This window comes from Phyllobates terribilis, unplaced genomic scaffold (assembly GCF_046119375.1).
Source record: "Phyllobates terribilis strain yellow unplaced genomic scaffold, ASM4611937v1 Scaffold_1__5_contigs__length_1240528914, whole genome shotgun sequence".
In the NCBI taxonomy this organism is placed as follows: Eukaryota; Metazoa; Chordata; class Amphibia; order Anura; family Dendrobatidae; genus Phyllobates; species Phyllobates terribilis.
Window position 1 is genome coordinate 37,165,474 of NW_027362761.1, and position 22,853 is coordinate 37,188,326.

The 22,853-nt window shown below is 36.6% G+C and overlaps 1 long non-coding RNA gene across 2 annotated transcripts in view; it reads right to left on the minus strand.

Annotated features, from left to right (window-relative positions):
• LOC141183947 (uncharacterized) overlaps positions 1–20,872 on the minus strand; it is a 145,787-nt gene extending 124,915 nt beyond the window's left edge. Inside the window, exons 1-2 of one of the 2 annotated variants that reach the window (XR_012258852.1) lie at positions 20,308–20,872; positions 18,201–18,236 (exon numbers count right to left, since the gene is read on the minus strand). This is a non-coding gene — a long non-coding RNA (uncharacterized lncRNA). The remainder of the gene's footprint in view (positions 1–18,200; positions 18,237–20,307) is intronic. The other variant, XR_012258801.1, reaches the window with a different exon arrangement.
• Positions 20,873–22,853: the final 1,981 nt, after the last annotated feature.

Genomic DNA, 22,853 nt, shown 5'->3' on the forward strand with positions numbered 1-22,853 from the left:
GCATTATCCTATTCTCAATTAAAGCTACTTGAACTATTTTCACTTTCTCCCAGACATCAGTGTCTCAGTAAATCTCGTTTCAGTCATTTCCCCCTTCAATCCTTTGACACATTCCTATCCCCTCTCAATTGTTTCAACGTATCCCTTTCTTTCTCTAAATTTTCCACTGCCATACTCTTTTTATGTCCCCTCTTCCCATGACCTGACCTTCAGACACTGAAACTCTCGCTCTCTCTGTGCTCTAAAACACTTGAATCTATAAGGGCCGCTTACTATTATATATTACATACCACATCATTTTCTATATAAAAACTGCACGTCTTCTATAGGAATGCCTATTATTTACCTTTTACAACACATTGCCCAGCAACTTGAATATATTTTGCCAATTATAGTAAATCAATAAAGTATTTTTAAATATGTATTCTCTACCATACTAATTAAAAGTAGTCACACAAGCATGTACATATACGTGAAATTCTTCACTCGCTCAGTACTTGCATGTATAAACAACATGTGTTTTATTTGCTAAGTATATATATATAATGCAAATAGCACAAACTGTTCTGCTGTCTATCAGCTATAAGAAACTATGAAGGAGTACACACACGTAGAAGTAAAAAGTAAATACCTTTTTGGAAACGATTATGAAGTTGCTAACTGAGTTGAATGTTCTGGTTGATGAGAGAGAGAGCAAGATGCAATTCCATGAAACCAGAATGACCCTGAGAAATTATCACTCCTCCTCCTTCCCCCACACCCCTAACATTATCATAGCCCCGCACCCCTCCTTCTTTTTTAGCATTATTTCAAGAGAAGGGGCATGGTCAATTTGGTCCATTATGGGAACATCTCCATTCTCCATCTAACTGATAAAATTCTAGTTGGAAGATCAGTAGAAGGTTCTTTCTCCGTCTCCCTCGCTCGGGATTTTGGGAGCTGGGAAAGTCTGGGATTGAAAAGAAGTTTTGGGAATAAAGCTGAAACTGAGTGAAAACACATGAAAAGACCCCATCCTGAGAAGGGTAGCCTAGACAGAGGCTAGAGGTCACTCCACCAACAGAGTGTCAAGATTACACCATACCATACATGCTGCCCTTTGCTTCAAAGCCCATGGATATTCTATTCACATGTTCATTTGTGTGTAAATATATATACACATATATGTATCTATATGCATACACAATCACACACATATATTAAAATACATCAGCATGTATGTACGGGAAACAGTTGCATTGCACTTCTACTCTTGCATATATATATACACGTGTGTGTGTGTGTGTGTGTGTGTATATACTGTATATGTGTGAAATATATATACACACACACAGTGATAGTCAAGACTAGAAGTGCAATGCAATTATGGAATTATTGTTTCCCGTATATATGCTGATGTTTTCCATGTATTTACCATGTTGATGTGGTTTGTATAGCTTTATCTTAGTTTACTACTAGATTCTAGTAGATAATATCAAGAATTATTGACCAATTGAAATTTTAAAACCCCTTACATGGCATATAATCAGTATATAAATTATAATTTGTGTTTGAAGAGACTGTGATATTTTAATATTAAAAAGTAAGATCTTATAGTTGGATGTTAAACTATTTGGAATATTTGTAAATAATCAAAATATTAAACCAAAATAATTAAAATTTAAATAATGATTTAAATTATAGAAATAATATATTTTCTAATAGAAAACAAAAGCTTCATATTGTTTAGATATAGAGTGCTTAAAAATATCACTTTAAATATTCTGTTAAATGTTATAAGGTAACAAATTATAAATTCATAAAATGTAAACTATAAAGTCATAAGTTATACTGCTTAATTGTGCCATTAGTAATACAAAGTATAGTAAAATTACAAATAGATACTTTTCCTACAATGTGCTCTATCTATCCCATATCTATCTATCTATCTATCTATCTATCTATCTATCTATCTATCTATCTATCTATCTATCTATCTATCTATCATTGCTCAGTTAATTAATTTCTACCTACACATCTTCTATTAACCAATATTAGTTCCCTTGTTATATAAGCTCTTGATTGTATGTTGTTACTTCTGGGTAAATCCTGACTCTTGTCTCTATGGTAACAGTCTGGGAATCCTAACAAGTTGAATACTGACAAATTTTGCATTCTATTGTTCTTGTCTCATCTGTTAAGAAAGGAAATACAAGTAAGCAATAATTTTGTAGTTTAACTATCCTGCAGAAGTGAGAGGTCTAATTTATAATTTCTATTGTATTTTCTAAACAAGAATATACTTAGGATTTGATTTGTTACATTTGTGCAATATATACTATGTGTATATGTGTGTGTGTGTATATATATATATATATATATATATATATATATATATATATATATATAAATATAAATGTGATATATGTATATACATAGATATATACATATATAAGTGTGTGTGTATATGTGTGTGTGTGTATGTATATATATATATATATATATATTAGAATAAATATTATCTATATAGATTTAGAATAAATGTCATGTATTTATAGAAAACACGTGTGTGTGTGTGTGTATATATATATATATTTACAATAAATATATCTATTATAAATGTCATATAGGTATATAAAAACACGTGTTTTCTATATATACATATGACATTTATTCTAAATCTATATAAAATATATATATATTATTATTGTTAAAAAAAATATATATATATTTTTTAATAATAAATATATATATATATATATATATATATATATATATATATAAATACAGCTATACGATCATGTAACCAACACATTTTTTTTGTAGCCATGATGCAAAGAGCTGTCCCAATGGGATAGCAATACCTTGCACTTTTGCTAAAAAAAAAGTGCAGTGCAGGCAAGTACGTACCAGCCTACAAGCCGATGTAAACAATAAAGAGGCAGCAGAACCCCGTCAAACAGCTAATCGGAGGGGGTACCAAGAGCTTCTTTATGTTGCTCATAGCAAATTAAAGATTATGCAACATCTTGGCTGATAGACCACTTTAAGCTAATCTATATAGTTAAAAGTTAAGGTTAATAGGACTAAGCAAATGGATAACATTAAATATGAACTATAAGGTAGAGACTACAAATCAGAACCAAGTTTTGTGAAACTCTAAACAGGTGTAGGTTAAAGCTCCTGTACCCCAATATAAAATCTGCCACAAGCCTCCCTACCTACCATGGGTCATGTATAACACTGGTGTCTTTACATATGGGAGAAGGCCATCAAGCTCCCTTAGGCACAAGGGCCTGGGTGCAACTGCTGCCTCTGTACCCCCTTTATCTACACCCCAATGCCAAAGCTATTCTAGAGGTTTCCTTATATTATTATTGGTGTTATTCCTTTTATTTGCTAATAACAGCCATGACTACCAGAGACATGGAAAATACTTGCAGCATTACTGTTCGTTGCTACCAGATGTCATGCTGGTTTACAACAGTCTGTAGCCTACTAACAGCTTTGGACAGTGGCAAACACAGACAGAGGAGCCCCTGTGCAAGAACAGTATATGGGCCGTTTGCAGTCCAATAGTTCAGCTATTACAGAAACTCCTAGCTGCTTTGGAGGTGGAAAATGCCCCCTTACCTTTGTGCCCCTGTGCGGCTGCATCAATGATATGTCTGCCCCTGTCACAACTTAAGTTCTCCTACAACCTTCTATTAGGGAATTACTATATAAGCAGTCTGCTGATAAAAATTCAACAGTCGGATCAGAGGGGACCCTCTTGTGTGCTACACATGAATTTTACCAAGGCGCTGAATACCTGGAGGTGGGGCACCAGCACTGGGTCCAGGGTATGTAAATCCATAGCTGACTCAATGAATCTTTACGTATGCTTTTATTTCTTTTTATACTTTTAGCTTTCGCCAAATATCAACTGTTTTCTTACAACCCAACTACATTTTTTTGTTTAACTATCGAAGCATGAGAGCAAGTAATGTAAGCACCTATTCGGCGAGTTATATCAATACTTCTTTTTGCTTCATACTCATAATATTTGATTTACATTTTCTTTTTTTTTTTTTTTTTTGCTCAATTACAATTTTACAATCTCTTTACTGCTTTTCCCAAAATGTTGTGGCATATATATATAAAGCGTTGGAAATCAGTTATGAACAAAATAAATGGATAATAGAAAATATGGAAATGTAGCTCCTTGTGTAGTCCTAACATCTCACTTAACTGACACCCAGGTAAATTTAAGCAACAACTAAAACATAAAATACAGTTCAGATCTATAGGAGCCAAGATCCAGGCACCATTTGAAGGAATGTCTTTTGTAAAGGGAAAAAAGTGAAGCATCAAAGCGCCATTATTTTTTCCATCTTCTGGAAGCATGCTGTGGGAGTAGACCGAAGCCAGCTACGGCATACAGACCTATTCCACCGCATCAGACTTTCATGATTTTATAAAGCACATAGATGAAAGGTAAACTGCCTATTCTGTACTACATGGATATACGCACATGTACATGTATACATACCTGCATATTAGATGTTGCCTTTTATTTACTGCAGGAGTCTTTAAGAGGTTATATGGTTTTTTAATGGTCCTTTTACACTGCAGAAATATTGATTCCTAGGAACGCTCCTTTGAATTTTACAATCTTAAACAGGCTCCTGTTCACCCGATAAACTAGAAAAATGCTCGGCATGACCTGCACTGCCAAGAACAATGGCCGCCTATGTGCACTGTGCTATATGTTACAGATCGTTCAGTGCGTATCTCAAGCAAGGTCGGCCTGTGTAAAAAGGCTATTAAATGGCCACCAACCAACGACACTGCGCATTGCACAAACCTTTAGGACAGGCCATTTATATTAGATCTATGGAGGTCTGACTTTTGGCAACCCCACTGATAATATTAAAGTCACACCCACAGTTCTGTACTTTAGATAGCTTGGAAAGGACACCGCTCTAGTGAATTGTAATCCCAGACACACCTGCGATTAAAAGTAGGAATCGCTGCCTGATAAACAAAGGTGGGGATGCAGTGATCACCGAAAATTGGACCTCTATCTAATCTAATATTAGTAACATATCCTACAGTATTGCATCTTACATTTCAGAGGATTATAAAAAAGATAAACGACAAAAAAACGAAAAAAATGTCTATAAATCAGAAACCCTGCTGATAAATAGGTGCCTTTTAACCCATTTAATGCAGGTTTTATTTTTATTATCACTTTCGCAGCCTATACCTACATACTAATTAACATAAAGTAATTAATGTATTATTAATAGCTTTATATTAAGGTTAGAAATTACAAAACGGGTTTGTGTATACACATAATGTTTATTAATACTTCTAATACATACAGTATATGTATTCATTGGCTAAACTCTTGTTAATAAATACATAGATTCACTGTAGAATCAAAATCTCATCAACAGATGAAAAAAGTGTATGAATAGTGTCTAAAATTCATAAATATATTTTTTTCTTTTCTAATATCTGACACTTTATTTTTTATTTTATTCATTAAGGAAATGTCGTACCATAAAATTTCATTATAAACGGTGTTATTGGATAAATATTTGGCATTGAATGACATTAGCAGCTTTCTCTTAACAAAATGTATTATAATTGACAAGAAAAGCTGCCAGTGACTTTCCCAGCATCTAACATGGAAAACATTTTTTTTTTCTATGATTACAATCACAGCACTTCTGGGCTTTAAGAATAAGATATGTGAATTCACCATCAGTGTTCTTACATAAGAGCCATTTTGGAATTCCTTGAATGGATTGACTTTTTTTTATCAACTACTTTGCTCCAAAGGCAAGATCACATTCACCATATGGGTAGATGTGATCACTGCTCGCTATGCCCACGCCTACAAGCCTACAAGCCTTCTGCGCCATTCGGGAGCTTTTGTAATGACTCTGCTGCATTCCTGCATTTTATATGCATTGTGCTCAGGGTGGAAGCGGGCTTGCTGCTCAGTTTGGAGTCATTGTAGTCATGAGTCATTCAGATTGAAATAGCTAGGTCTACAGGACACTCACTATTTATTTTATATATATAATGTTCTTATGATTTACAAAGGATTCTGCTCACACTGCCCTGTATCCTTGTCAAATGCAAGTTCAAATTACGATCCAGTCCTTCTCTTATAAAACCCTCTTTTAGAAGGTGAGAGACACTGTGTATACACTAAGAGATGGGTATTATATGTGCATATATATTGAATAGGGCAGCACGGTGGCTCAGTGGTTAGCACTGCAGCCTTGCAGCGCTGGGGTCCTGGGTTCAAATCCCACCAAGGACAACATCTGCAAGGAGTTTGTATGTTCTCCCCGTGTTTGTGTGGGTTCTGCGGTTTCCTCCCACACTCCAAAGACATACTGATAGGGAATCTAGATTGTGAGCCCCAATGGGGACAGCCATGGTAATGTATGTAAACCTCTGCAGAATTAATGGTGCTATATAAGGGAGTAAATATGTATAAGATAGCAATAGGATACTTACTAATAGTATAATATTTTTTTTCAATCAGGGCTTTTGTATGTGGTTCATGGTTTGAAAATATTCCCTTACAAAAGCTCTGATTGAAAAAAAGTGAACATAATAAAATATAATAACCAATATATATTTTATTAATGTTACAATAGAACTAAAACCCATTTGAAACAGAAATGACAGGTCATTAACTGGTGGTGACGGATTTTTATATATGCAAAATAGCTAAAAATGTTTCTGAATAAATGTACAACAATCGTTAACCTGAAGCTACAGCTAGAATAAACCACATAGGAGTAACGTAGTACATACCACGGCATTACTGAAATACCAACCAGTTCGCTCAATAGCTTCAGAATGTCTAACTTGAAACTAGGTAGCATGCAAATACATTGTCTATGGTGGAGATGAATGCAAGATGCATTATTTTATATAAAATCTCCTTTTTCCTAACTAGCCCCTTTTCTTTATATAGAATTTTAAACAGAAGCTGTTATATGAAAGCATATGTTTTGTGGTCTTAACCTGCCTCCTCTTTTGGTTATTGGTTCCTCAGCCATGCAAGCTGATATTCTTTTCTCTCGCACTTCTTGTGTTTGTTACCCACAGGGGGCAGCAAAGAGTATCTACAAAGCTAAAGTGGACTTCTTGTTTTAGTAAATCCATGCAATCCCCTAGTCATCATAGTCTATTAAGCCCTTGTGCTGTGATTTTATAATCCACTAAGAAGAAGCACAGGGTCATGGCAGATGATTACTCAGATTTTCCTATCTAATCTCCAGAATCAATGTGCAGAAGGAATGCAGATCACCATTGACGTAAAGTGATCCTCAGTCTATGGGCATGTATTTACGATGTAGGTGATGTAAGAACACTGAGAAATTGCTGAATCGATCACTATAGGAAGGTACAGGGATAGGAGAGAGATTTAAAGACATGCAAAATGAAAAAAATACAATGACGTTGTGTATGATCACAGCTGCAGTTCTCCAAAAGCAGATTGGGAGATTGAATCTGCCTCCTTGCAGTTTGCGATGGGCTATACTACTACTGTCCTGAACGGTATTTTTCTACAAGCTTAGATAATATAGTGCTAATTGGGCCTGTACGTCCATTGCTGTTTATAGCAACCATAGTTCTGCTTTTATTTCCTAAACTGCTCCGTAAAAAAATAAAGCTTATTGTTATTGGTTGCTATGTGCAAAAATTCACATTTTTTCCAAATCGTTTTTCTAAATGAGATCAAGCTAAATGTAGCTAAGCATAAAGAGCCTGATTGATCACATGCGTTTTTTTTTAAGTCACTGTATTTTTTTGTCTTTGTGGTATTTGTTGATGTTTTTTATGCCAAATTCTTCAAAATGATGCATGCGATTCATGAATTTTACACAAAATAAAAATACTCTTTAAGGCTATGTGCCCATGACGCAGAAATGAAGCAGAAATTTTCCGGAGCATTTCTGCATGTCCTTGGCAGAAAAAAACACATGCGGATTTTACACGCGTTTTTGATGCGTTTTTACTTGCAGATTTGCCATGCGTTTTTCCAATGCATTGTATAGGCAAATCTGCATGCGGAAATGCACAAGAAATGGTCATCCTGAGTTTTTTCCGCACCTAAAATCCGCGCAGAAAAAATCCTGACCATGTACGCAGAACTTGCAAAATGTCATAGGAAGTCATGGGATAAGATGTGCAATGCGTTTCTGCTGCATTTCGGCACGGAAAAAAAACGCACAAAAAACGTACCAAATCCACATCGTGTGCACATAGCCTTATTGTATTTTTTACCTTTTTTGGCAACTTTTTAGAGGAAAAATGTCACATATTATGATGAAAATTTCAGACACACAAACCCCCCCCCCCACAATCATTCTAGGTAGGACTAGAGTAGATTTTCTCTAAAATTTTGTGTCTTTTTAAATATTCGCAATTGATACATCAGCCGAAAACATCGGGAAACTCCAATCCCTGCTCACAATGGCAAACACAGAAAAATAAACAGATGCACACATAAAAAATAAAATTTAAAAAAGGCGCAAATTAAAAGAAGTATAAGGCAGGAAAAAAAAGTGAATATTAAACAAAAAATTCCATAAATGCAATAATGCATATTTTTTTAAATCCTTTTTTATCTAACAACATTGCATTCTAATATTATATATCATTGATAGGATTTTTCCCATTCCCACATCAAAACAGATCTGAGACAATGGGCCATCATGTATACAAATTATACAGAGGTAAGTAGGTTATAACATGAAAAAGGGCATGTGATTGATTAACATTTACAATTTCTTCATTTTTTACTTGGCTGTTTGAGAGGTGACCTAATCACTTATCTCCAACTCTATAACGGTTATCTCCCACTATGTACTGGTTTCCAGTTACAGAAAAGCAGTAGAATTCTAAATTAAACTTAAAAATTTAATTAAAAAGAAAATATCATCTAAATAAGAGTCAGATTATTGTAACTTTGGTATGTTTTAAATAGTTATTAAAAAAGTGGAGTTTTTCTACAAGACTTTACCCAGAAAGATTAGCAATTGGACGTTATTATTTTTTTCTGCATGGTGATGAATGCAGTTACAATGTATATACAGCACTTGAGAAATCTTTACACCATGTATTTATTAGCATAATGATAAACCATAGTGCAGTCAGTCAGTAAATATATTACATTAATAATAAAAGCATAGTTTTATCAGGGCACTTATAGGCCCCATAATAGTATTAAGAGGTTCATTTTGCTGTAACTATTCTCTATCATTGATAGTATCATTAGTATTTCTAGGAATCCCACTTGACACTGTACAAGCAGCCTTTTTACATTGATGGAGAAGGCCCGGCTGGATTGGCAGCACTTTGCTTCTCTCCATGGTGCTGAAGTGTGAGATTCCAGATTAATATCAGGCTTTGATACAGTCCCTTCATAATAAACTATTCAGTGTTCATTTAAAAACAAAGGAAACACAATACTGAAGATACATTATATTTCAATGTGCAGGTGCAAAATTCTATAACTTGTAATATTTTTTTTTGTTGCCTTAAACAGTTTCCTCGGGTAACTACTGTGGATCATATACATAAAGTGTAAATTGAAAGGTAAATTCATCTACTCAACATATTTTAAAAATCTCATAGCTTCCTTTAAAGGGAACGTGCCATTACATTCATTCTGCCTGAACCACTGGCAGCATAATTCAGAGACTGGCTGCGTGATTGCAGGTAAATATCTTCAATCCTGAATCTACTAAACTGCTTGTGCATGCCCTCATCATCTCCCGCCTCAACTACTACAACATCCTCCTCTGTGGTCTACCTACTAACACTCTCGCACCCCTCCAGTCCATCCTTAACTCTGCTGCGCGACTAGTTCATCTCGCCTCGCTACTCCTCTGCTACCCCCCTTTGCAAATCCCTTCACTGGCTCCCAATTGCCCAGCGTATCCAGTTCAAACTACTAACACTGACCTACAAAGCCATCCATAACCTTTCTCCTCCGTACATCTCTGAACTAATCTCCCGATACATTCCCTTACGTAATCTCTGGTCCTCCCAAGAGCTCCTTCTCTCCTCCACACTTATTCATTCCTCACCCAATCGCCTTTCTCCCGAATATCCCCCATCCTATGGAATTCTGTGCCTCAACACGTCCGATTATCCGCCACATTTGGATCCTTCAGACGGAACCTGAAAACCCATCTCTTCAAACAAGCTTACAGCCCGCCATGACCTTGCTTGCTGCCACCCCCAACAACACCGGAGCTACTGCAACCCCCCAACCTACTGTCTCCTTCCACATTCCTGTAGATGGTAGGCCCGCAAGGGCAGGGTCCTCTTCCCTCTGTACCAGTCTATCATTGTTAGTTCATTTACTGTAAGTGATATCTGTATTTTGTATGTAACCCCTTCTCATGTACAGAACCATGGAATTAATGGTGCCATATTATTATTATTTATTTATATGTCTTCCTCTGACATGTTGTGGCATTGCAGAGAGGAAGCTGGGACTGTAAGGAGAGACATGACTAGTTGGATGCAGCCCCAGCTGGGTTCTCCCCTCCCTGCTCCAGGTGATTGACAGGTCTCTCACTATGTACACACATAAAAGAGCTCTGCCAATCATCTGAAGCAGGACCTGGAAAGGCCAGCTGGTGGCCGTGCCGGACTAGTCACATCACTCCCTATAGCTTTTCAAACTTGTTTTTTTTTCTGACATATCACACCACTTCAGAGAGAGACATTCCTATAATGAAGCCAGACCCAGATTCATGCTGTGGTTGGAAGCGAATGACAGGTTCTCAATAAACGTGATACTGTCAGGATCTAGCAGCCATAAACAATCTCTCACAGTAGTGTTAAACCACACTGAATAAAACATATGTTTTCTGGTTTCTGAAAACCCAAACATTATATAAATAAACACTATTCATCTGTAACAACGCTCAATGATCCAGCGCTGAGGCTCCGGCATTCACTGGCACTTGCCATAGCCATACTTACTAGTAGCATGGCTCTAAGCTAAGCAGTTTGGTACATGGCTAATGAGACAACTAAATGACCACCAGAGACAGCTGGATCAACCGGAGGCAAGCAATGTGTAGTTTATATTTTAGAATATTTTATCTTTTTATTCTTTTTCTTTTTTTCACAAACCAAAATCCCCTTAAAGTTGTGAAAATGGCTTTTAAATATACTCTATGATCAAGTGATATTGGTCTAAGTGCCTGTTCACATCTTGCTTTGTGCTACCATAGGAGGTATATGTCAGGAGCATCTCTTGATGTATATGCCCCTGACAGACGACACCAATGCACCCAACTGTATACATTGGAATACATCTCCAATATCTTCCAATTAGAGAAAAAGTATACCACCAGCACAACATATTGGAAACTTCACTGCACACAATGCACAAGTGATGTGATTCCATGTGGTGAAGAGTAGCAATATTTTATTATTGTTGTTCTTGTCATTTTTGCATGAACTGCAGCACATATGCCCCCTAGGGGCACTGCTACACAATGCAGTCCTTACTTCACTATGGAAACGTAGCAGAATTCTAGTGATAATTTAATGCACATTAAACCTCTTTAAAGAAAAAAAATCACGTTTCTTACATGAAATCGGCACAAATAATTCCATTTTGCTCAATAGTATATGAAAACAAGTGTCCATTGAAAGGTACGGTGTATTAAGTGGAGGGTTCCTCAGTGGGATTACTAACAGGAAAAAAAGGAACATGGCCACCTTCAGAAACCCAACTTTATATCACATATCTCCAGTTCTGAGAATCTCCTGAAGAACCTATCTATTTTTGATTGATATCATCAGCTCTATTCTAAGCTATACATTTTTAAAGTGGTTGTCTACTACACTAATGTAGCTCAGTATGGCTTAGAAAAAAAAAAAAAATGATTGATCCTGGTCCAACATTTCCCAAGTCCTCCACTGGTCTCCACCTAGGCTCAGCTAGCTCAGCAGTAGTTGGCTGTAGGTAGTAGTCACCAATCCCAGTTTTGAGCTGTCATCGCTACAACAGGAAGAAGAGACCAGCCAAGAACCCGACAGCTCCGGAACTGAATAGGCAAGGTGAGTAGTTTGTAGGTTATTTTTTTTATTCATTCTGAGTAGAGTTTAGTGAATAATTTGAAATTAGAATTTGCCAGCTTCATAATATGCGGTCTGTAAAAAAAAAAATTGTCGTTGCCATATGGTTTTTGGGGGTGTAATGGGCGGGGGGGAGGGGAACGGGTGGGTTTTGACGGGAATTGCCAGTTGGGTGATGCCTCAATGTTGTTTATGTGTAATGTTAAAAACGTATTTTAATAAAAAGTATCTGATTTAAAAAAAAGAATTTGCCAGCTTCTCTGAATTTTCCCCAAAAGTTTGATTTTCGGCAAACAAATTTGGCACAAATCGCAATATTGAAAAGCCTTCAATTGTCCAGAACATAAATGCATAACACTATGAATTCTCCTAGAGCTGTATTGAACCTGTTTTGAGCTCTTTAATGCAAACAGAGCCTTATTAATGTCCAAGTGACCTCAACCTACCTGGCTAGGGGAAAACAGGTATATTACAACAATAAAGTGTGAAAAATATATATTTTTTTTTGACAACGCGTACACCTTGTTAGAAAGACAGTGGTGTTTACATTTCTGAATTATGGAGATTATTCCTCAGGATGTAAAAAAAAAAAAAAAAAAAATATGCCTTGCCTGTCTCACATTGTGCACACTTTCTGTGACACACAAGCCTTGGCTTCAGACTTCAGTTTTAGCAACAAAATTAGGATGGTTGGCTAGCCCCCATCTTTATACTGGCTGTAATAGACCACCCTAATTGTCTGGGCTAGACCATGTGATATGATAGCTTCAGGGCATTTATTATGGAGATGCCCACCTGGCATGATGTCATTAGGTCACTTTTTGAGTCTTTAGTAATGTGTGAAATAGCACCGAACATTTATTTTTTTTTGCCAATCATCGCTAATCGAATCGCAATTTAATTGGCAAAGTTGACAAATTTAAACTTATATGAAGAAAAAATCTATATAACATAGCAAGTGTCTATGATCACTTTTATGGAGCACAAATCTTTTTTTTTTTTTTCATTGCACTAAATGTCGCAGCAATTAATAATACAAGTTATATCTTAAAATAATAAATGTGCAATTAGAGTCAACAATTTTATATTGGGTTGTTATCACAGCCACAGTAAAATCTAATTTGTTATGGTTATGTTTTGTATATCCATCATTTATTTATGTTTCTATAAAAGACTACTTTCTATATTCTTGGATGACGCATTAGGACTTTGGACATATTGATGACGTGAATAAATGTCACATTATTAGAGCAATCTGCGATGTACAGTATTTTAAAAAAATATATAAAAATCTATTTTGGAATTATCTCACAAGAAGCTAATAATTGCATCTCTAAATTATCTTAGGATGAGCATCATGATGCTTTTGTTATTTTATAATGTGGTGGAAAAATTGTTTGTTTTTTTCACCCCCTTGAAGGTCCATTAATCAACTGTAACGTCAAAGGTAACTTATTGTCGGCCACAACTAAAATGTATGTGATAAAAATGTCTTTAATTTGTGAATCAGATGATGAAGGATTACAAAACCATGAGATTACTTCTAAAGCTATTATAATTCCAAATGCAGAATAAGAAAGGGTGCAGGCTTACTGTAATTATTGTCCATACAAAGAATATTGGGTTTAACCTTAAAGAGTGACCATGGAAGTGGTAACACGTACAACAGTTTATCTTCTTACAAATTTACGATTGTATTATATATATAATACAGGTACAGATCATTGAGCTTTGTTTTACTGTATGAACCAATTCCCCTTGACATCACTCTCTATAGAAAAAAAAGATAATTAGCAAGAGACTTCAATATAATGTGCTACATTTCAAGGAAACCGCATAGCAATGTTCCAAGTATTCCCCTGCTACAGACACCCTTACTACACACCATCAGTGAGATTTTGTAGCTCGCAAGGAGACCAGAAAACCCCAGGGAAACAAATATGAACAAAATACATTTAAACTCAATGCTGCTGCGGCTCAGGCAATAATACTTGAGTAATGTAGGTGAAAAGTTCTAAAAAATCAAAGCATTATTTCATGGAAGCAATGGACACTTTTAGTCTGCAAAAATTGCTTTATTTTTGTAAAAAAAAAAATGCTGCTTTTATGAATTATTCTTATTTCTATATTTTTATTTGTTTTATGCTTTTTTTTAGAACACAAATAAGAAGTATTGAAATATTTTAAAAACAAATCAATTAGAATTTGCATTATAATGATTTTGCCACTTGGGGGCACTGTTCTTTTTTACTGCAGAAGACTCGGAAACCAGATCGCACAAATAATGCCATTTCAATACATTGAAATTAGTATAAGAACCCCATTTTTCTGCAGAAGGAATTGTTTGGAAATGCAATACTGAACATTTATTGACATTTGTGCTGTTTTCTACATGTAGAAGTTTATGTATCCTGGTAACTTTCATCATAACAATTAATCCTAATATTTCATAATGAAAGTCATTTTTTTAAATGTGTTAACAGACATTTATTTAATATTTATTTATTTAATATGTATTTAATTTATTTCCATAATAAGCGCTGCTCTCAGTTATATGTTTTAATTTCTATTTAACAGGTAAAAAAGTAAAATGAATATAAATGATTAATATGCAGAACATATGTCATACAGCACGTATACATGCTAAAATGTCCATTTTTATTTTAGTTGTGCATTCAGTTTTAAGAATAAAATGGTCACACATTCATTAATATGAAAATCCTGAATCCTCACTTCGATGCAATGTAAATCTGAGATTGAAAATTAAAATCAGTCGAACACATGTCAAATGGAGAGGCCATGAGAACGCGTCATTGATGGCCTTTGTGCAAAACTGGGGCCTAGCATCGTACATCCACCTTACAGCAGAACAATAGCCAAACACAGCAGCCAAATCTTCTACATGTGAAACAAGAAGCAATGGAGAACATTAGATGTAGAAGATTGATGTCTCTATGGGATGCATATACATGGGCACATCCCAATTTTACACATGGAGACACGGAAATTCACTGTAAGCAATGTAGCTATGTGTTTTCATTCTAGAACCAAGAAGCCCTGTAGAGATATGCATTTCATAGAAAAACATAGTGTCCTAAATGTGAATGCTATCTAAAATATAATGTGATTTTTTGTAAAATCTTAATCTATTAAAATCTGAAACATATTACCAGTATATAAACAAATAGACATTTATATATTCCCAGCTATAATATGAACAAGCCATAGATATCGTACGTTAGTAACTCATATTGCTAATCTCACCTCTACTTGTAGTATATATAAATGACACCAGATTCTCTTATACTGTATCTATGAAGTGATATCTGTTTTTATTAATGTATAGTACAGAAAACGTATTTTACATTGCTCCACAATCTGATATTCCTTCTTCAGACACATACATGTGCTCACACACCGTCTTCTCACTAATTAACATGGATTCAATATCTTATATGCTACTGAAGGAAGCTGAGGGATCAGAAGGAAGTCCAACAGTACATGAGAAGACGCAAGCTCAATGCAAAGGGTAAACTACTAAACTCAACCCTATAGCTCTGATGTCTACAAAAAAATATATAACAAAGTCAGTAAATACCGCTGGAAATTCTATTGACTACATATTGCAAAAAAAACGAATGGTTTTGCCAGTAGGCAAATGTTTAGCATAATATCATGGCAATATGGTAGGGTTGTCTCATTCTACGGGAAAGCAGCAGCCTCTGCTGTGCCCACCCGTTATCAGTAATGTAGTGTGTCAGGGCTGACGTCAGCACCAGTCATATCTGGGCACTAAGAACCCAAGGTGATCTAGGTAAACATGCTCTACACTTGCCAGGCCAAGGGTGGAAAACCTAGGAAGTCCATTGTGACAACCATTTTTGTCTAATGTTGCTTCTCCCCTATGCTCTTCTAATTTGCACCCCTCAAACATAGGGGCTAAAGTGTCTGGACAAGCCCCTGTCTCCCAAGCTGCAGACAGTGAAGACGTACATCTTGACTGCAATGGTTGTGCGCACATCCATCAAGCTGGATTAAGATACAGCTTTGAATTTAGCCAACACATTAGTAAAGCAAATTAATACATTTCAACTTCCCTTTGTTTTGTTTTTTTAACTCTTTGTGCAAAGCCTCATTGTGCTTGGTGATTCGTGTTTTTCTCACCATGGTGTCCACATGGTCTGATGGTTGTATGCTGACTGCATTCATAATGCTCAGTGACGGGGATTTTTTTTATCGCTATGGTCACCGGGCTTGCTTGTTCACATAGCAACATACATTTTGTCCAATGCACAAAGAATGCTGTGTGCAATCATACTGACATCTTGGACTTTAAGATGTGCTACCTTGGAAATCGAGCACTATGCTGATTAATGGGGTTCAATAAACCTGAAATAATCTTTCATTATTTATGTCATTGACCTCTCGGCTGAAATTTTAGGCATTAACAAAATGTAAGTGACAATAACGCAATGAATGTGATTGTGTTCATTGTCTATCCTTTTTGATAATGCTAAATTGTAGAAATTGTGTGGCACAAGCACAAACCTGTTCATATGGTAGCAATTGGAGCTGCCATTGAAAAATAAACACCTTCTTGTAGCTTAGAGGTCATGTAACTTGACTTGACATCATTCCTAATCTCATTGTCTAACTACCTTGTTCTAGTATGCTATATATGACCACTCATGTACTCTGCCTTTAAGGTAGTAATACTGCTAACGTGATATTGATACCACTCCAGTCACACCCAATTTCATCTATTTTAGGTGTTTAGGCACAAGCCTTCAATGCATGAGATAATTATGATGTGATTGAAAGAGGGCAATACCCTTTACCAAAGCTGAGCAAGACCTCACACATGCCCCTAGGCCTAGATCTGGCAAATTATTCATAAGTAGCATCTTATTATAATCCCTCCCAGCTTTCTCACCCTGGAACAAAGCATGGGAGAAATCCAACAGGAGGAGCATTTTATTCGCATGGATATTATAAATCACATCTACCAATGATGAGTAATACAATTATTTCCCCCTTTGTTAATGACGTACACAACACGTGACTTCAGTATATCACGTAATTTCTTTTTACCATACTTTCTGATCTTGACAAACATAAGGACAGAGAACCGAATTCTATCATTTAATGAAATAAAATGGAGATTACAATATCTTGTTAAATTCAATAGCTTGTACTGTTTGTAATATAAAACTGAGATCCACATGATATATGCGTACATATACAAACGCTAGAGTTCTTGGAAGAAACCGCATCATTATATGGAAATCAGCTTTACTGATGGATTTGTACTACCTTGTTGTAATTATCAACACATTGTCTGAATGCTTAAATCTTGTACTTTATAATAATAAAAGGTCAGTAACATAATAAAACTGATAAATATTGGGATTACTTTATTTGTGCATTTGGATATATATATATATATATATATATATCTATAGATATATATATATATAGATAGATATATTTATATATGTGTGTGTGTGTGTGTGTGTGTGTGTGTGTATATATATCCAAATGCACAATTACAAAAAAATACATAAAAATATGAATATATATTTCTATTGTTATGTATTTTATGTGTGTGTGTGTATATATATATATATATATATATATATATATATATATATATATACACATATATATACTGTATTCATTTATCTGACCATCCAAATACCACACTCATACCACATTTATTTGGAGAAAAATTGATATTCTATCCCAACCTGCAAATATTTTGAAGACAATTAATTGTTAAACCTACAGTTAGTAATGTTAGCATCATTATTAATCTGAAGTGGCGTAGTTTCCCTATATATGTTAGGTACATATGTAGACACATACAGTATTTATATACATATATATTGCTGCTTCAAATTTTAAGAATATATTTGAAAAAAATATAAATGCAATAATGTTTAGAGAAAAAAACACAGCCATGTAATGCTCTGATTTTTAACACATACACAGAAATAAATATGTTGATTGCATTTCATACCATAAGAACAAATATATGGAAACACTTTTACAGTCTCCAATAATACCTGCAATCTGTTAACAACGAAGTGTGATCTTACCTCATCTCCTGTAAAATGTCCTTATGATTTCTGAACCTACAAAACAACAGATGGTGTTCAATGTTCTAGAATATTTAAATGCCATCCATTCTTGGCTCTGCTCTTTGGTACATGAACACTTGGTTTAAAATGACAGGTGTCAACCTACATACCTTCCCATATTAACTTGCTGGTATGTATTTGTGTGCATATAAATTATATAGATAAATATATAATATCTATCTCTTCCCTATGTAGGATGGTTCATTTTGACAGTTAATGTGCAAACTTGTTAAAGAATATGATGTCTGTGTGTGTGCAGAGCTAAGTTTGTATTTATTACTATGTACTGCTATATTACCACTATATACATATAATAAACTGAAAATTTGATAAATCCTCTGTTAATATTCTAATAAATTAAAGCAGCACATACAGTTCTAAGAGGTTAATAATGAAATACATAGCATATTTATTCAGGCAGAGCTTACTTAGGAACAATGGTGTAATGCTTTCTTTAAGTGTATTGTATAAAATAATAATTTTAAACAAATATACAATGTAATAAAATGTAGTTATGTGTGTGTAAATAGGGCTTATCCTGAAAGCAGATGAATTGTGAAAAAAACAAAAATATATAGATATATATATATATATATATACAGCATATGCATACACACACATATATAAATATATAATGTTTACACATTATATATAGAGCTATATATATATATTTTATATATATATATATATATATATATATATATATAGATAGATAGCTATAGATAGATATATCTATAAATATATGCATACATATAGCTTTTTTTCACAATACACCTGCTTTCAAGCTAAGCCATATTTACACACAAAATTGCAATTTAGAGATTGCTTTTAAAATACAAATTAAAAAAAGGAAAAATATGTTTACAGAAAAGTACATATACATCTTAGAATGTCAGGAAAAAAAGAGGAAAAAATGGAAGCAAAAATTGAAAATGGGCTGGTATGAATGAATATGTAGTTGCTGTAGAAGTGGGCACTTACTGTAGGAAATGTATGCAATGCCAGGCTCAGGCTAGTGTTAGTGTTAGTCTTTAAAAAGTTAAGTCTGGCAGAATGCCCCTTTTGTATGCTGCCTATAAGGAAGGCCTGATTCATTTATTTCCCACTATAGCTTCTCCATTTTTTTTCCCACAGCCCAAAATAGAGAAGGGATTCAAAATCAAGTTCAGTTTGTCCAATTAGCATGACAATGATGTCTGGGGGGAGAGGGTCTCTTGAGGCAGAGGGTCTGTACTGAATAGGCTGGTCTTCACTGCACTCCGGGCATTTTCCCAGGCTTCAAAACAAGCCTGCAACTGTTTGTCTTGCATCCTAAACGTTTTGTTATGAAGTTTGTCTTCTAATAACATGAATAGATCATTAGTACAGGGCCAGAGTGAAAAGACAAGCTGGGGGTGGGAACATGTAGCAGGCAAGTGCAGAGGGAATTAGCCTTTTTTGTACTAGACAAAGGGGAATATATATATATATTATATATATATTTACATCAAGTAAACAAATATCTATAAGGCTGTCAAAATACAGATGTGCATACATGTGTGTGTGTATAGATATATGTGTGTGCATATATAAGTATATATGTATGTCGTGTATGTTCTATCTACATTCACACACAAACAGTACATGTATACACACACACACATATATATATCTACACTAACACACATATACTAACACATATATATATACACACAGATAATAAATATGTATGTGTGTGTATATATATATATATATATATATATATATATATATATATATATATATATATATATATATATATATATATATATATATATATATATATACCTAACCATATTAGGTCGCCGGCATGCATTTGTGTGCACATATATTATATAACAAAAATATATAATAACCATTCTTTACATGGGGTTTTCATAACATGGTTTGTATGCGAATATATATATATATATAATATATATATATATATATATATATACACACACACAGATACATAACGTCCTGGTAAGAAGGCATGCGTGTCCAAATATTACATGCATAAAAGTAGCAAGGATGTAGCAGAAGAGACAATAAGAGGCCCACTTACTTGCATAGAAGGACTTCCTAGTCCCCATCCTTTATCCTCAGGGAGGACAATGATAGAGGAACACAGTGGTCTTGGAGGGCTGTGGCGTTGCACGGTGTGTCTGCTCCTGCATGGTCGGCTGTGAGCTGTGGACAGGCAGGAGGTGATGGAGCTGGTCCCCAGTCTGGTGCATAGGAGTAGAGGGTGGGTGGGGGAGGATAATCCCTCTGTTAACTTAGTTGTAATAATGTGATGTCTTGCACTTGTTTTCTCCCACAAGATGTGTCTGGGGTTCAGTGCCTCTGTAGACGTGTGCAGAAATCCTAAGAGAGCTTCCATTCATTGTCATATCTATTGTGTAGCCCTGCATGATCTATTTTGCATTTTATTCACGCCTTTTAGTTACCCCCCTGCTCAATAGCATAGGAATAACTTATGAGGTCCCATTTACCTCCAGAAGACAGGGGGAAGGGGGTGGGAGAGAATATATCCTTCAAGCAGCCACAGTCGTTGAAGAACTTCACTGAAAAGACCAAGTAGTGGTGAGGGACTTCCAGGCGCTGTACACACCACACTGGGTTACAATCCAGGCTCACCTTTATTGTATCCATGATGGAAGAAGAACACATCTGGATCCTCCACTGATGCACTGATATGTCCCCTGCCATCTGGACTCACCTCGATCTGGATGGAGGAGAACAAGCAACAACTGTAGAGAAGACAAGTGGTCCTGCTCTTACTTGGGTAAAGAGGAACCAACGCTCCTCCAGAGGAGGCGCCATCCCAACTTGTAGTACAGGGTATGAAGAGGATGGAAACAGTGAGTTCTGCTAGTGAGAGTTGTGGGTACCGAGCACACAGTGCAGACTGCAGCGGTTTCATAGCTGACAGATGAGTGCGGGGGGAGAGCACAAAGATGAGGAGCACGCTTTGCAGTGCGCAGGGCAAAGCACTGAATGCAGTGAAAATGGAAAGCTCCTCCAGTATAAGGGGAAGGGGCATGAGATGATGTGCAGTGAGTAGATGCTGTGGATATACAGTAACATACACCGACAGATGCTGACGCTGGAGGAGAGTGCTGAGAGGTGTAGAAGTTGAAATGCGATGCTAAGAGTGCAGTGAGGTGTAGTAGAGGCAATGAGATATTGTGAGTGCAGTGAGGTATTGAGAGTGTAGTGAGGTGTAGTAGAGGCAATGAGATATTGCGAGTGCAGTGAGGTGTAGTAGAGGCAGTGAGGGATTGAGAGTGCAGTGAGGGATTGAGAGTGCAGTGAGGTGTAGTGGAGGCAGTGAGGGATTGAGAGTGCAGTGAGGTGTAGATGGGGCAGTGAGTTGTAGCTGGTCAGTCACAGGCTGAGTGTGCAGTGAGTTGTAGCTGGGTCAGTGAGAGGCTGAGTGTGCATTGAGTTGTAGCTGGGTCAGTGACAGACTGAGTGTGCAGTGAGGTGTAGATGGGGCAGTGACAGGCTGAGTGTGCAGTGAGGTGCAGTTGGGTCAGTGACAGGCTGAGTGTGCAGTGAGGTGTAGATGGGGCAGTGACAGGCTGAGTGTGCAGTGAGGTGTAGGTGGGGCAGTGACAGGCTGAGTGTGTAGTGAGGTGTAGTTGGGTCAGTGACAGGCTGAGTGTGCAGTGAGGTGTAGCTGGGTCAGTGACAGACTGAGTGTGCAGTGAGGTGTAGCTCGGTCAGTGACAGACTGAGTGTGCAGTGAGGTGTAGCTGGGTCAGTGACAGGCTGAGTGTGCAGTGAGTTGTAGCTGGTCAGTGACAGGCTGAGTGTGCAGTGAGGTGTAGTTGGGTCAGTGACAGGCTGAGTGTGCAGTGAGGTGTAGATGGGGCAGTAAGATGTGAGAACGCAGTGAGGTGTAGGTGGGTCAGTGACAGGCTGAGTGTGCAGTGAGGTTCAGTTGGGTCAGTGACAGGCTGAGTGTGCAGTGAGGTGTAGATGGGGCAGTGACAGGCTGAGTGTGCAGTGAGGTGTAGTTGGGTCAGTGACAGGCTGAGTGTGCAGTGAGGTGTAGCTGGGTCAGTGACAGGCTGAGTGTGCAGTGAGGTGTAGCTGGTCAGTGACAGGCTGAGTGTGCAGTGAGGTGTAGTTGGGTCAGTGACAGGCTGAGTGTGCAGTGAGGTGTAGTTGGGGCAGTGACAGGCTGAGTGTGCAGTGAGGTGTAGCTGGGTCAGTGACAGGCTGAGTGTGCAGTGAGGTGTAGCTGGGTCAGTGACAGGCTGAGTGTGCAGTGAGGTGTAGCTGGGTCAGTGACAGGCTGAGTGTGCAGTGAGGTGTAGCTGGGTCAGTGACAGGCTGAGTGTGCAGTGAGTTGTAGCTGGTCAGTGACAGGCTGAGTGTGCAGTGAGTTGTAGCTGGTCAGTGACGGGCTGAGTGTGCAGTGAGGTGTAGCTGGGTCAGTGACAGGCTGAGTGTGCAGTGAGTTGTAGCTGGGTCAGTGACAGGATGATTGTGCAGTGAGGTGTAGTTGGGTCAGTGACAGGCTGAGTGTGCAGTGAGGTGTAGTTGGGTCAGTGACAGGCTGAGTGTGCAGTGAGGTGTAGATGGGGCAGTGACAGGCTG